Consider the following 14594-nt stretch of genomic DNA (forward strand, 5'->3'; position numbering starts at 1 on the left):
ATTCAGGCCGGAGTTGACTCTTTCCAGGTCCAAATCAGGACCCGGTTTCCTGGGTGATGGTGGTGAATGGGAAATTCCAAAGGTGGGGTTTGAGCCCACAACCCACAGGTCCTGAGAAATGACAAAGAACAGAACAACCCCAGAATACAGTTCTTAAGAAAACTCTCTTGTTTTGAATTGTGGTATCTCATCCCTTCTGCCCAGATAGGGCAATCTGAACAGCATCTCATATGGTGAAATTCCTATATCCTTTCTTGGTGCTGTTTAAACCTGTAGGAGTAAGCATTTTACCCAAGGAAGCTGGGTTTCTAACACTAGTTTAGTTAATTGCTTCTTTAATGTCTGATTCATTCGCTCCACCTTCCCAGAAGAGGAGGGGTGCCAGGGGCTGTGAAAATCCCACTCAATCGCTAAGGCCTGCTTTAACCCTTGCAGTAAAGCTTTACACCCATCCAGTCATGTGGTCAATTAGGACAAACAAGTAACTAAGTAAAATCTACCTGTATACTTTGGAAAGGTCAAATCCCTGGCTCCCGTCCCCCTCTAGATGGGTTACAGAAGACCTTTTTATTTACCTTTTGACATATAGTACATCCTCTGCATATGTGCTTCGCTAAAGTGTATATTCCAATACAGACATACTTTTTTAGCACAACATCACACGTTGCTTGCACCTCCCAATGACTCTTTTGATGTAAAACAGTTAATATTTGCCTCATTATCACTTTATTCAGCATTTCTCTCCCATCAGGGAGTATCCATTTTCCTTCAGACTTCATGGCTCCTGATTCCTTAGAAAAAATCTTTCTTTTAAAACTTTTTAGTTCTTTCTTAATTTTCAACAATTCCCTGAATCCTCTCTGCATTTATTCTTTGTTTTCCTTCAGACGTTAGATGCCTTAAATACCTGACTTCTCTTTCTCCATATTGTAATTTATTTATTTATTTATTTTTTTAATACTCCCAAGCCCTGCTTTCCCAGAAAGTTGAATAGCTTGTTAGTAGCTTTCTTCACAACTCTTTTCTCCTGTCCTGACAATAGAAAATGGTCCACATATTTGTTAACATTAATACCTCCTTGGGAGGTTGTAATTGCTCCAAAGTCTTTTTTTTTTTTTTTTTTTTTTTTAGAACTTACCCAAATAGATAGGTGGCCCTGTATAGCCCTGAGGTAAAATTGTCCACCTATATTGTTGCTTCCGCCCCCATTTCAGGGTCTTTCCAGTCAGAGGTGAATATCCATGTATGTTTACTCTCAGGGCCAGAGAGCACTCCATTAATAACACTGTTATTCCAGTCTAACAATTTACTATTTGAATGCCCAATTTAATCATCAAATCCCTTTTCAACAAGTTAGTCCCTGCCTTGGGTACATACAATAATTACCCAGTGATCATTTTATCCTCTGGTCTCAGCTTGGTATCCCCCAAAAGTGGCACTGTTATCCCAGTCCCTTCTGCCCCCATCACTTTTTAGGGTTTCATTAGTTAATTTAATCCCTGATACTTTACAAGTCAGTAATGACCTAGCTGTTCCCCAGTGTATTGGTTTTGATGGCAAGGTTCGGGGGCTGTGAGTGGGGGGCGTGGGAAACTGCAGTGGCAGCCCCCGTGAGAAAAACCCAGAAGCCTCCCCGTGGCAGGTAAGAGACAATTTCATCCGGCCCCTAAGGGGCTCACTGCTGTCCAGAGCCAAGCCATGAGCAATACAGTCCGTGCCTCTGTGAGAGCACATCCACGAAAACAAACAAAGAAAGAAACAAACAAAAGCCTGCTGCTCAACAGCAGTTGGGAGAGCGAGAAACCCCCCCCGCAGACACCAAAGTCAGTGCAGAAGGAGGGGGAGGAGGCGCTCCAGGCGCTGGAGCCGAAGCCCCCCTGCGGCCGCTGGAGAGGCCCCTGGTGGAGCAGGCTGTTCCCCCCCACCGTCCCCCTCCCCGATGTTTGGGAAACTGACCAAACACCACGGCAAATATACCAAAACTTCTAGACTGTTACTTAGATAATGCCTACATCACCTTTCCCTGCTCATTCAATTTCAAACAGCTCTGTTAAATACTACATGCCACTCCTTTAACACCTTCAGCAACACTTTTAACACTTCCTTTATCTTTCTCCAGCCTGTACTTTTCTAATACCAGCACCAAAGGCTCAGTCAGGGTCCAACTTAATTCCATACCTTTTCCCTCCAAGATAAACAACATACCAATATAGCATATTTCATCCTATTTTCCTTCTTTCCTCCTTCTTCCACTCCGGATATTCCTATTCGAAGTGGCCAGCCTGGCCACACTCAAAACATCTTATCAAAGCCTGTCTCTGCTAGGACTCAGGCCACAACGCAGGCAGCCTTCTTTGCCTGCCATTCCTTCATCTCTCTTCCTCTCCTTTTCATCCCGGCCCTGACTCCCCCTGAAGATTTTCTTCCTCTTTCTCCAACCCTCTGCCTCACTACCCGCTGCACTGTCAATACCATTAGTTTCACTCTTTTTTTTTTTTTTTTCCTTCTTATCTCCCCTCCGGACACACACCTCCAGGGCCTCCCGCAGGAGGGTCCCCCAGTGACTGTTCACTACATCCCCCCACCTTCTGAAGCATTTTCTGCGTATTTTGCCAGGCTTTAATCACACAATGAACTTTCAAGAGCCCTTGGGATACTGGGTCCTCAGGTCTCATCCCCAAGTACTTTCTCATTCTGACCCCAAGTCTCTCATATGATTTCTGTGTTGCACACTATTATTATTCCAGCCAGGATTGGCAAGTGGGTATTTCTGCCCTGCCGGTATTACCCCTGGTCCTGGAGGATGAGCTCTTTCCCATTCTTGTATAGCAGCTCTCCTCCTGATCATTCCCGTTTCTTTCCCTGTAAACAACATACTTACAGACATAATTCCCTCCCCCAAGAGTATAAATCAGGTCGTAGGAACTGGTCTAATTGTTCAACTAGGCTGTTGGGGTCCTCGAATAAAGACTTCCTCTCCTTCTTAAAAGTCCTAACCTCTCTGCTGGTAAGGAGGGGGGGGTAGTTCACCTAAGAGGATACACAGTTATTGTTAGTACTGTTAGTAGTAGAAGGCAAAATTCTCAATATCTCTTCTACCTTGTTCTAATTCTTGCCAGAGCCTAGAGTACGATCCTTCTTTAGGGACAGTGTTAATTACAGTCCCTGTCTCCCTTCCCGGAGTGACTGCTGCTGCCACCAGTTCAATATTAAGATTATAGGGAGCATAACTTGGCTCCTTCTCTAAAAAAAGGAATCTTCTTGTTTACACATAAATTTAAAGCCTGAATTTTCATCAGACCCGTATTTTGGCCAAAATACTGCTGTTTCCTTAATTGGTTCTTTTGTCCAGACTGATACACAATATTTAACCTTTTTAAAATTATTTTTCTTTTACAATCCCTCTAATTTTGGGATTATGTTTCCAATTTCTTATCATTCTTCAGGAAGAACTATTAGTAGGCACTCCCCCAGGGATATCTCCCTGTCCCCTGGAACTCATATTTTCCCATTTTTCCTAACCCTCGCCAGTATGTGCTACAGAAATTTCCCTTCTGCAGTGTACCACACACCAACGTACTGAAAAATGGGGGTGTACCGCCAAGCACTTCCCCGTGCAAGCGTTACCGCACACCTATGAGTTTACCAGATTCCCTGGAACTCGTACTTCCCATCTTTCCTAACCCTCGCCAGTATGTGCTACAGAAATTTCCCTTCTGCAGTTTACCACACACTAACGTACTGAAAGATGGGGGTGTACCGCCAAGCACTTCCCCGTGCCAGCGTTACCGCACACCTGAGTTGACCAGATTCCCTGGTGTACTTCCAAGCACTTCCCCGTGCAAGGATTACCGTACACCAGATTCCCCTGGTGTAGTGCCAGCACTTCCCCGTGCAAGGGCTTACCATACACCAGATACCCGACCCCCAAGGCAATACTTAATATTTCTTACCTTGGTCTGTGCACAGAGTTACCGGATCGATTCTTAAAAACCCGGAGTGCCTACCTTCTTCCTTTCCCCACTACTTCACGGATCCTGCCTCTTTAACCAGTCTCGGGCCCTCTGTCAGCTTTCCGCAGAACCGCCACCGTCGATGCACAGGACCGCTGAAATCAGCGGGGCATGCCTTCCTGCTGCTGCGGCGGTGGGGCTCCCCAGTAGGTGACTGGATCCCGGACGAGCCCCCAAATTGTGAGAAACACTCCGTAGCCAATAACTTAGGCTCAGGCGAGGATCTCAGTGAAGTAGTAATTTATTCGCGATTGCAATGGCGGGCGCCCCACAAGCAGGAGAGAGCGCATCTACTAGTTCCAAAACACAGTTTATATACCTTTTGATGGCAGGACCCTCCCCTGTTTCCCCACTGAGTGGGTAATCCAGGTTCACAATCTATCTGATGCTTCACAAACAATGCATGGCCTTCAGTTGCCGGCCTGTTAAATTTCAAATTTCTTTTGACATTTTTACTGCTTGAAGTGGTAATGTTTCTTCACTTATCTGACTTGACTTGACACCGTGATTTTCACCTAATTGTCCTAAGGAGACTGGTTGTCTGCATTTTACAAGGTCGCCTGCTAAACTTTCTTATCACTGTAAGCATATCTCAGTACCACATTCCCTCCTTCTAAACAATGTAACTCTGCAAAAACAACATTTCTATTCCCACACCTTCCAGCACAGCGCCGCAGGGCATGACCAACGGCCTCCTGCGCGCCTGCTTCTGCGGGGTCTTCCACCTCCCTGGCCACGAGGACGGGACAGACATGGACACATCTCTCTACGTCAGGGTATGCACGGGCTGGGCTCTGGGGATGCCACTGCTCCGTGTTCGGGCGCCCCGAGCCCTGTCCTCCTCTTTGCAGACCGTGGAAGCCCTGGACAGCCTGCTGCAGGCGCTGGTGAGCAGCGCCGGCGCCTGTGGCCTCCTGGAGCTGCAGAACATCTTGAAGGTGGGGCTGGGCAAAGGCTGGGCTTCAGCAGGACGGGGACACGGCCACCCGCCTGGCCAGCGCAGCGGGGGGACGACGGGAAGGAGCAGTGCCCTGTGCTGCGGGCACACCAGCAGCTTTTCTCCCCCCAGCTCCTGCTGCCCTTCACCCAGCAGCAGCCAGAGGCCGTGGAGGAGAGGGCCATGGCGCGGATCGCCGGGCTGGCCGCCTTCCTCAACACCTGCTCCTAGCCCCAGGTAGGGAGCCCCTGCTGCAGGCAGCCCCGGCGCCCCCGGCCTCGCTCCCCGGCCGCGGCTCTCCCCATCTCCAGGCTTGCGCAGAGCCGGGGCTGGGGCTGGGGCCCTGCCGCCCCGCTCAGCCGTGCTCCCGCGCTGCCTCTCTCCCCAGGTCAGCTCCTGCTTTGCAGGAGCCACAGTGCTGAGGCATCATCACCCCGAGAAGCACCGCTTCGCCTTGCTGGGGAGGCTGGTGGGGTACCTCCTCCTGTGCTGCACCTGCGAGAGCGAGGGAAAAAGCCACGAGGCAGCCAAGGCTGTGCGCCACCTCTGCCTCTTTGTCACACAGCAAAGAAGTGAGCGGAGCCGCGTCGGGCTGGGTCCCTCCAGACACGGGCAAAGCCAGGCCAGCACCAGGCCGCCTGGGCCCCTCTCCTCAGCAGGAGAGACCCGAGCGAGCGAGCGAGCGAGCCTGGCTGCCTTGCCGCGGGCTGACGAGCCGTTCCCCCTGCCCTGAGCGCGAGAGCCCGGGCCTTCCCTGGCCGCGCTGCCCCCGGCTCTGCTCTGGCATGCCCCCTTCCTGCCAGGGAGGCTTGTGCCCGAGCCCCCGGCTGCCACTGCCAGCTCCCCAGGCCCCCCCGCCGACAGACACTGTGTCCGCTTTTCTCCAGGCACAAGGCTGTGCGACCAGGATGCCGAGCAGCCGCAGGGCTGGCAGAGCTGGCGAGCTCGGCTGTCCTTGCTGTAATACATACACCATAGATGTTTGTTCATTGTCCTTTGTATTATAAAACAAAGAGTTTTATTTGAGGAGCAGGTGTTGCGAAGGTTTCCTGCTGAAGTAAGGAGCTGTATAATGCTTAGCTAGACACTATGAAAATTCCATTGCTTAATGTAACAAAAAAAGAATCCTCTCCCCTTCCCTCCTTCTGCATCTCAGTAGCCTCTTTTGTTCAGAAAACACAGCTGCAAAGTTCATGTAACCATTTTCTGATAAGTTGTTAAACTAGTGTATCAACACCCTGCCTTCCTGTCTCACGCTGGGCCAACATGACCAAATAAAGAAAGAAGTTGAACCACAACGCCGAGGAAGACTACGGCCTTCATCTTCACGACCACCAGAGGGACAGAGACGACCCCCTAGCAACAGTGCGCGCAGTCGCAGAATACACCAAGATGTGCTGCGTAATCCTGAAATCACCAAGATATAAAAAGGGACCCTGGGGGGGGGTAAGGTGCGCGCCGTTGGCGGAGCCGAGACTCCCCGGCCGCCCAGCGCTGTTTTGCTTGCTGTTGCTTACTCAATAAATTCCTTTCTATTATTAATGCAATGCTCTCTGAAAATTAATTAAGAGGGAGCTTATAACAAATTTGGTGCCGTGACTCGGATGAAGGCAATCTGATTGAAAGACCTTCGGAGGGGGCGCCCCGCTGATTTCAGCGGCCTCCGCTAGGACTACTTTCATTCAAATCCTTCACCAACGAACCCTAAATTCGGCAGCAAGCAAATAAAGCCGGCAACCCCTAGTAATCTTTGTGCACGAAGACCGAACGAAGACTCAGGAGTGAGTAAGTATAGGCCGGTGATCCGTTCGGTTGGGGTTGGGTATCCTGGAGCGTAGCGTTGTGAGACGTCCAATTGCGGACGAAGCGAGTGCGGACCCCTCGGTAGTGCGGTTCCCACATCCCGCGAGGGACTGGGCCACGAAAAGGGGGAAGCGATTTGTGCGTGTGTGTGTGAAGGCGCTCCAGAAGATGGGACAGAAGAAGAGTAAGCCTTCTGGTCCCATGGGCGGGGTAACGACAGATGTTAGGTTACCCCCTATTCCTCCAGACAGTCCTTTAGGATTAATGATCAAAAATTGGGATGATTCCCCTTTTAGGCGGGGAAAAAGTAAAGTAAAAATGATACATTATTGCATTGAAATTTGGGGTGGTAAACAGATTCGAGACCACCTTTACTGGCCTGTATTTGGGTCCTTTGACGATTGGGTTTGCCAGGCCTTAAATATTTATGTGAACTCAAAGGAACCCTTTAGTTTAGAAGAGAGTGAGTATGCACATTTGTGGATCAGTTCAGAAACTCAGACCAAATTATACCCTCTAAAAGAAAAAGGAGGGGACGGGAGGCGTAAGAAAAACCAAGAATTAGAGATCCCGGCCTCACCGCCTCCCTATGTTTCACCAACCCCACCTGCAGCCCCTCCGACTCCCGGGCCTCTTAATCCGCAGCCCCAGGGAGATGCTGACAGCGACTCTGACTCTAGTGTTCAGGGACCAATAACTAGGAGTCAGGCTAGAAGACAGCAGCTTAGAAACAAAGAAGGATTGTATCCACTAAGGGAAATAGCAATGGGAGGACCACAACCCGGTATGGGATATGTGGCCATCCCTATGAACTCTGGAGATGTCCGAGACTTTAAGAAAGAAATGGGAAACCTATTGGAGGACCCCTTAGGGGTGGCAGAACGAGTAGATCAGTTCTTAGGGCCCAATATCTACACCTGGGAAGAAATGCAATCTATTTTAGGGATATTATTTACATCGGAAGAGAGAGGAATGATTAGAAAAGCTGGAATGCGAATTTGGGATCAGCAACACCAGCAAGGTCCTGCAGCAGATGTTAAATGGCCATTACAGAAACCCAATTGGGATAATCAGGACCCCATACATCGTGGCCACATGCAGGACCTTAGAACCATTATCATCCAGGGAATTAGGGAATCAGTCCCAAGAGGGCAAAACATTAATAAGGCCTTTAATGAGCAGCAAAAGAAAGATGAAACTCCGACAGAATGGTTGGAGAGATTACGAAAAAGTTTGCAACTGTACTCGGGATTAGATCCAGGAACCCCTGTGGGAGAGGCTTTGCTAAAAACTCAGTTTGTAGCAAAGTCCTGGATAGACATTAGGAAAAAATTAGAGAAAATAGAAGATTGGCAAGACCGAGGTCTAGACGAATTGCTAAGGGAGGCACAGAAAGTGTATGTAAGGAGGGAGGATGAAAAGGAGAAGAAGCAAGCACGAATAATGATGGCCGTGATGCGGGAGGGGCAGAGAAGAGGCGAATACAGAAAAGATTTAAGGGTGGTTCGCCAAAAACTAGAGGGAGAAGGGAAAGTGACAGGAGGATTGAGGAATGTGACTTGTTTTTACTGCAATAAGAAAGGTCATAAGAAGAAGCAGTGTCGACTGAGAATGGAAGATGAGAAGATGTTTAAGGAAGACTAGGGGTGTCAGGGGCTCTATCTGCTGGGGACCCGAAAGAAAACTGAGCCCTTGATAAAGTTAAAAGTAGGTCCCCAGCGTGAGGAAATTGAGTTCCTCATAGATACAGGGGCTGAAAGATCTACAGTCCAAAATTTGCCTTTAGGATGTAAAATCTCAACAGAAAAGGTTCAAGTAATTGGAGCAAAAGGGGAACCCTTTGGGGTCCCTGTTATCAAAGAGGTGTTAATTGAATCGGACTCTAAATTAGGGGTGGGATCCTTACTCTTAGTGCCTGAGGCAGAATATAACTTGTTAGGGAGAGACTTAATAGTAGAATTAGGCATAAGTTTAGAGGTAGTAGATAAAGAGCTAAAAATTAGGTTGTGTCCTCTGAGAGCGGAGGACGAGCAAAGAATAAATCCTGAAGTCTGGTACACTCCAGAAAGTGTAGGAAAATTAAATATTAAACCTTTCAAGGTAACTATAACTAACCCAGGTGTACCAACGAGAATTAAACAATACCCCCTGTCTGAGGAAGACAGGCAAGGGTTAAAACCTGAAATTCAAAGGCTACTACAACAAGGGTTGCTAGAACCTTGTATGTCTCCGTTTAATACTCCAATATTACCAGTAAAAAAGAAAGATGGCAATTATAGGTTGGTACATGATCTAAGAGAAATTAATAAGAGAACCGTGACCAGATTTCCTGTCGTGGCAAATCCCCATACCCTATTAGGTCAATTGCACCCAGATGATCGGTGGTATAGTGTAGTGGATTTAAAGGATGCATTTTGGGCATGTCCTCTGGAGGAAGGAAGTAGGGATTATTTTGCCTTTGAATGGGAAGACCCAGATACCCACCGAAAGCAGCAATTACGGTGGACTGTGCTTCCTCAAGGATTCACTGAATCGCCTAATTTATTTGGACAAGCCCTGGAGCAAATTTTACAAAACTACGACAAGCCACCAGGAATAACATTAGTACAATATGTAGATGATTTGTTATTAGCAGGGAAAGACGAAGACACTGTTAGGCAGGCCAGCATACAGCTGTTGAATTTTCTTAGCTTGCAGGGACTGAAAGTCTCGAAATCAAAACTGCAGTTTGTAGAACGAGAGGTAAAATACTTGGGCCACCGACTAAGTGAGGGAACTAAGAAATTAGACCCAGACAGAATCAGCGGGATATTGGCTTTAACGACCCCACAAACTAAGAGGCAGGTACGACAATTATTAGGGTTAACTGGCTATTGTAGACAATGGATTGAAGATTACAGCGGCAAAGTTAAATTTCTTTATAAAAAATTGACTAAGGATGGGTTGCTAAAATGGACCAAAGAGGATGAAAAACAATTAGAAAAATTAAAAGAAGAATTAGCACGCCCTCCAGTGCTGAGTCTTCCGGATCTGAGGAGACCGTTTTTCTTATTTGTTAACAGCAATGAGGGCACTGCATATGGAGTATTAGCCCAAGAATGGGCAGGGAGTAAAAAACCTGTGGCTTACCTATCCAAATTGCTGGACCCAGTTAGTCGGGGCTGGCCAAGTTGTTTACAGGTAGTAGTAGCGGCTGCCTTATTAGTAGAAGAAGCACAGAAAATTACCTTCGGAGGAGAAATCAAGGTGATATCCCCACACAATATCCGGGGAGTACTACAGCAAAAAGCAGAAAAATGGATCACAGACGCTAGGTTACTAAAGTATGAAGGAATTTTAATTTCCTCCCCAAAACTAACATTAACAACAACTTCCCTGCAAAATCCTGCTCAGTTTCTTTATGGGGAACCAAGTGAGCCCTTAGAACATGATTGCCTCCAAAATATAGAAGAGCAAACAAAACTGAGACCTGATTTGGAGGAAGAAGAGTTACTTATAGGGGAACAGATATATGTGGATGGTTCTTCACGAATAGTGGAAGGGAAGCGGAAATCGGGGTACGCATTAGTGAATGGGAAAACTTTTGAAATAGTTGAATCCGGACCTTTAAGTCCAAGTTGGTCTGCCCAGGCTTGCGAATTATATGCTGTACTGCGGGCCTTAAGACTGTTAAAGGGCAAAAGTGGTACAATATATACAGATTCAAAATATGCATACGGGGTAGTACATACATTTGGTAAAATATGGGAAGAGCGAGGGCTCATTAATTCACAGGGAAAGGGATTAATACACCAAGAACTGATTACCCAAGTCTTACAGGCTATCAGAGAACCTAAAGAAATTGCTGTAGTACACATTAAAGGACACCGGCGGGGCCTCACCCCTCAGATCAGAGGGAATAATTTGGCAGACCAGGAGGCTAAAAGAGCGGCACTAATGACCATGCGAATTACAAAAACAAGGGAAGACTGCTCAGACTGCGGGAATGATTTAATGAAATTTCCATGCGATGATTATGAATGGGGTGACGGGAAGAAACATACACATTGTTACCATCATAGGCCAATTTATACTCTGTTTAGCTTCACATTACAAGAAAAGAGCAAAATGAATCAAATGGGGATAAAAGAAACAGATAAAGGCAAATGGGTGCTGCCTGATGGACGCGAAATGCTTTCAAAATCCGCAGCTCTGAGGGTATTACAAAGATTTCACGAAAACACCCACTGGGGAACTCAAGCATTGGTGGATCAATTTGCAATAAAGTATATGTGTATTGGAATTTATAATATAGCCAAACGAATTGTAAATGATTGTTTAACTTGCAGAAAGGTAAACGCCCAACATTTGAGGAAAAAAGTATCGGGAGGTCGGGAATTGGCTCACCGACCTTTTGCTAAAATTCAATTGGACTTTACAGATCTTCCAAAAACAGGAAGGTACAAATATCTGTTAGTGATTGTAGATCATCTTACACATTTTGTTGAAGCCTTTCCGACGGCAAGGGCCACAGCTCAAACCGTGGTAAAAATACTACTTGAAAATATTATCCCTAGATATGGAATTGTAGAAACAATTGACTCTGACCGAGGCCCTCATTTTGTCTCCAAAGTGTCTCGAGAGACCATGAAAGCTCTAGGAACAAATTGGGAATACCACACTCCGTGGCATCCCCAAAGTTCTGGAAAGGTAGAGCGAATGAATGGTGAAATTAAAAAACAACTAACTAAACTAATGCTGGAAACAAAAGCCTCTTGGGTAAAATGTTTACCTCTTGCGCTGTTAAACATACGGACACAGCCCAGGACAGATGTAGGAATTTCTCCTTTTGAAATGTTATATGGTATGCCCTATGACTTGGAATTGCCACTTGATCACCCTCAGTTACAGGATGCCCAGTTAAGACCTTATTTAATACAACTCACGAATCGACAGAGGGAGCTCCGAGCGAAAGGTTTGGTAGCACAACGCCCTCCGTTAGACATAGCAATTCACAAGATACATCCCGGGGACAAGGTTTTAATTAAGACTTGGAAAGAGACGTCTTTAACACCACGATGGGAAGGTCCCTATGTTGTTTTGCTTACCACAGAAACGGCTGTCCGGACAGCGGAGAAGGGGTGGACTCATGCCAGCCGTGTGAAAGGACCAGTCTACGAGGATAAGTGGGAAATAGCACCAGGACCTGAGGACCTGAAACTGACACTGAAACGGACTCGATAAGTATTGTGTGCTGGCTGTGTATTGTGGGAGTGGGTGGAAACCCTATTTATCATCTCTTTGAAACAGGTGTGGACAATTCCTCAGATTCCCCTGAAGAATACTGCTGCTGCCGAGAAGAATCGATACCTCGTAGTTCGCTGCAACCGAACTGACGAGCGAGGCAGAGGAGTAAAATGGTGGGGAAGCACTAAAGAGGCTGGGCAAGGCCTGGTCAAAGCACCTTGAGAGATGGGTTTTAATCACCTCCTACAATACATTGGGGTCATTATTACCAGCCTGATAAACCATGGATCTGCTCACCCCCATCAGCCTTACAAGTGGAGTTTAATAAGGTGGGAAGATCAAACCATCCTCGGAACTGTCACTATAGCCGGTGCACCGAGTTTCCAAACTACTCTATGTGAAATAATAACTACTGATGGTTCGTGCAGGAATGTATCAAGTTACTATTTTTGCCCAAGTTCTAACCCAGGAAGGAGCTACTGCAATTTTCCAAATGCTTACTTCTGTGCTTATTGGGGATGTGAGACCATTGCTTCAGATTGGATTCCCGGGGCTGGTCGAGACAAATTTTTGCAAGTGGAATATGGGCCCTATGGGTGTAAAAGGCTTAGGAATTGTAACTTTTTGTATCTTAATGTAACTAATCCAAACGACCAGGCCTGGCTACTGGGAAAAACATGGGGTGTAAGATATTACGAAAACGGGTTTGACAGGGGAGGGCTAATACTAATAAAGAAGGAGGTTGCTGATAAGCCCCAGGCGGTAGGACCAAATGAGGTATTATCAAGAAATGTTCAGAGAATCCAGCCTGCAGAAAATGCTACAGTGCCAACCTTCAGCAGCCTTTTGAGCTCAGACGTAGCTGAAAATGATAACATAGCTGAGAGTAACATATGGGAGGTCATGAATGCCAGCTACCAACTATTAAACAAAACAAACCCAAATATGACAGAGCATTGCTGGTTATGTTTTAGTATAAGGCCCCCATATTATGATGCTATAGGGGACCTTGGGGAGCTCACCCGCACAAACGAGAGCAACCCCCTACAATGCAACTGGGGTAAAGAGATAGGGGTAACACTAACACAAGTCACTGGGAGTGGTAGATGTGTGGGCACGGTTCCTGGGGGGAAGCGCCACCTATGTAATATCACGGAGAATGGAAAACAATCAGCTGAATGGTTAATCCCGGCTAGCAACGCCAGGTGGGTTTGCTCATCAGTAGGTGTGACTCCTTGTCTATCGCTAAGAGTCTTTAATGCGTCTCATGATTTCTGTGTACAGGTAATAATTATACCAAGGATTTTATACCATTCTGAGGATTATATGTATGCTCAGCACACGGCAGCAAATTATCATTTGGAAAAAAGGGAACCGATCACAGCTTTAACTCTGGCCACTTTAATAATCTTGGGAGGGGCAGGGGTCAGTACTGGAGTTGCTTCATTGGTCAAGCAAAATCAAGAGTTCACCTCTTTACGCATTGCTGTGGATGAGGACCTGACCCGGATTGAACAATCTATCTCAGCCCTGGAAAAATCTGTCAGGTCACTCTCAGAGGTAGTGCTACAAAATCGTAGAGGATTAGATTTGGTATTTCTACAACAGGGCGGGTTGTGTGTAACCCTGAAAGAAGAATGTTGCATGTATGCTGACCATACTGGAGTGGTAAGGGATACCATGGCCAAGCTCAGGGAAGGATTGGAGAAGAGAAAACGGGAATATGAAGACCGGCAGAACTGGTATGAATCTTGGTTTAATTATTCACCTTGGCTTACTACCTTACTGTCAACTATAGCAGGACCTTTATTGTTATTAATAGCAGCGCTAACTTTCGGGCCATGTATTTTTAATAAACTGATTGCAATTGTAAAAGGTCGTTTAGAAGCGGCACATCTAATGCTTATACGTGCCAAATATGAGCCAGTAAGTACTAACGAAGAAATCGAGGAAACATTAGTTCTTAGTAGTCAAGCATTGCAGAGATTCAATGAACAAAATGAGTAACTAAAAGAAAAAGGAGGGATTGTAATACATACACCATAGATGTTTGTTCATTGTCCTTTGTATTATAAAACAAAGAGTTTTATTTGAGGAGCAGGTGTTGCGAAGGTTTCCTGCTGAAGTAAGGAGCTGTATAATGCTTAGCTAGACACTATGAAAATTCCATTGCTTAATGTAACAAAAAAAGAATCCTCTCCCCTTCCCTCCTTCTGCATCTCAGTAGCCTCTTTTGTTCAGAAAACACAGCTGCAAAGTTCATGTAACCATTTTCTGATAAGTTGTTAAACTAGTGTATCAACACCCTGCCTTCCTGTCTCACGCTGGGCCAACATGACCAAATAAAGAAAGAAGTTGAACCACAACGCCGAGGAAGACTACGGCCTTCATCTTCACGACCACCAGAGGGACAGAGACGACCCCCTAGCAACAGTGCGCGCAGTCGCAGAATACACCAAGATGTGCTGCGTAATCCTGAAATCACCAAGATATAAAAAGGGACCCTGGGGGGGGGTAAGGTGCGCGCCGTTGGCGGAGCCGAGACTCCCCGGCCGCCCAGCGCTGTTTTGCTTGCTGTTGCTTACTCAATAAATTCCTTTCTATTATTAATGCAA

The 14594-nt window shown here is 46.5% G+C and overlaps 1 long non-coding RNA gene across 1 annotated transcript; it reads left to right on the forward strand.

Moving 5' to 3' along the window:
* Positions 1–5771: 5771 nt before the first annotated feature.
* LOC139999280 (uncharacterized) lies at positions 5772–14594 on the forward strand. The gene is made up of 2 exons (XR_011804652.1): positions 5772–6735; positions 11846–14594. It is a non-coding gene; the product is annotated as an uncharacterized lncRNA (long non-coding RNA).

Source organism: Anas platyrhynchos, chromosome 22 (genome assembly GCF_047663525.1).
Source record: "Anas platyrhynchos isolate ZD024472 breed Pekin duck chromosome 22, IASCAAS_PekinDuck_T2T, whole genome shotgun sequence".
Taxonomy (NCBI): domain Eukaryota; kingdom Metazoa; phylum Chordata; class Aves; order Anseriformes; family Anatidae; genus Anas; species Anas platyrhynchos.